Here is a 1,765-nt window from a genome sequence, read left to right on the forward strand (position 1 = left end):
GGGGGGGGGCAGTCAAGCCCAAGCGAAGCTCGTGTGCCCACTACCCCTACAGCCATCGATTTCTTTATGAGCTGCGCGCCATCCGCATCGCATCCCGAGAGGATGGACGAGCTCGTACTTCACAAAATATAGCGTTTGTGCACACGGTAAAGACTCTGCTCGTTGAAACGCTCGTTTTCACTCCCCTCCTGATGCAGTCCGCCACGCCCCGCCACGCCCCCGCCACGCCTCGCCACGTGAGGTGGAGAGCAGCGTCTGGAACGCAACGGCACTTCCTCCTGAGCGGGGCGAGCCCGGGGAGGAGGAGGCGGTAAGGTCCTCCTCCTGTAACTCGCTCACCGGCACACCGGCGCTCGCGGTGTCATCCTCCTCCACGCCTTCCTCGCCCACGAGCAGGCGCGGAGCAAAGGGAGTCGTCCCCGCGAGGAAAAAAACGCTTACGTTCAACTTATTGGAGCATGTGGGGGCCTCGCCGGCCTCGCCTCGAGCGGGCTTCGTCTGGCAGTCCATCATCGAGTCCATTGTGCGATTGTTGCACCGCTTATCGGGATCGGACAGGAGTGGGGGGAGGGGGGTATCAACCCCCACAATGTATGTGTGCGCGTTTGATGTTTTGAGTGTGGGTGAGTTCACTTTCTAGAGCGCCTCGCCGCCCCTCACCCACACCCTTCCCTTTGACGCAACGCATGTGAGGAGTGAGGACTGGCAACAAAGGGCCAATAAATCTCGAGTGTTATGATGGCGTTATATATGACGGCACCCGGATTAGAGAGAGACGGCGCTAGGTGGTAAAGGGTGAGGGCGGCGGTCAGGGCGAGAATGCCATCGGCGTCTGGTTCGGCCCCTCTGCAGCCGCCTGGTGGGTAGACTGTACTGAATGCACGCGTGTGAGCGGGTTGCCTACTCGCCTCGATGGGATAGAAGAGGAGGCAAGACCAGAAGCAACACGGCGCGGTCTCTTGCTGTGACACTGTAACGCGGCCGCAATCCTCGGTACCTTGGTCCACCGTTGTGGCAGCCTGGCCCTGGGGCCGGTCCGGCCATGTGACGGGTGACGGGCTGCCAACCGTTGTGACCGCAGGCCGCCTACAATCGCGTTCGCCGTCCGACTGGAACGCATCGATGATATCAGGTCAACCAACGAGTGTCGGGTTCCTTTCCTGCAGAGAGCAAAGTTATACAGCAGTTTGATTAACAATTCTATCGATACCAAATTCAAACTGTGCCGCGAGAAACAAAGAGATGAGAGATGAGGGTCGATTTAACTATATCGCTTGAGTAGCATCTGAAGCCCCGAACTTTACAGGCGTAACACACACACAGACACACACGCACACACACGCACACACTTGCGCGCGCATACATACACACGAGAGAAACTAAAGCACTGCCTCTGCAGCGGACGTGTTAATTGGCGTCCTGGAGAAGTCTCCACTGGATCAGCCTCCCCAAAAAGAGACGCGCGGTGCGGTGCTGGCGCCGCCGGCGCCTCTCTCCCTAAAAAAATAACTGCGGGGACAATAGCTGGCGTGTGTCGGGCCGTGAGGCAAGGGGGAGGGGGGGGGAAGCACGCGGAAGGGAAGTCCCGGCGCCCCGGCGGGATGCCTACCCTCCCTCCGCACGAGCTCACGCGTCCCTGCAGCGCACTCCAGCATGGCACGGCTGGAGAAACGAGAAGACACCGCGAATCCACGGAGGGAAAAGCGGGCGACAGTTCCACGCGGCAGAGGCAGAGAAGAGACAGAAAAGAGGAGGGGAGGGGGGG

General features: G+C 59.9%; 1 protein-coding gene across 1 annotated transcript in view; it reads left to right on the forward strand.

Annotated features, from left to right (window-relative positions):
• The window catches only part of LOC127750645 (protein artichoke-like), an 8,737-nt gene that overhangs the window by 4,274 nt on the left and 2,698 nt on the right, over nucleotides 1-1,765 (forward strand). The gene's annotated exons all lie outside the window — the stretch shown is intronic.

The sequence above is a fragment of the Frankliniella occidentalis genome, unplaced genomic scaffold, assembly GCF_000697945.3.
Source record: "Frankliniella occidentalis isolate FOCC.00 unplaced genomic scaffold, Focc_3.1 Scaffold226, whole genome shotgun sequence".
In the NCBI taxonomy this organism is placed as follows: Eukaryota; Metazoa; Arthropoda; class Insecta; order Thysanoptera; family Thripidae; genus Frankliniella; species Frankliniella occidentalis.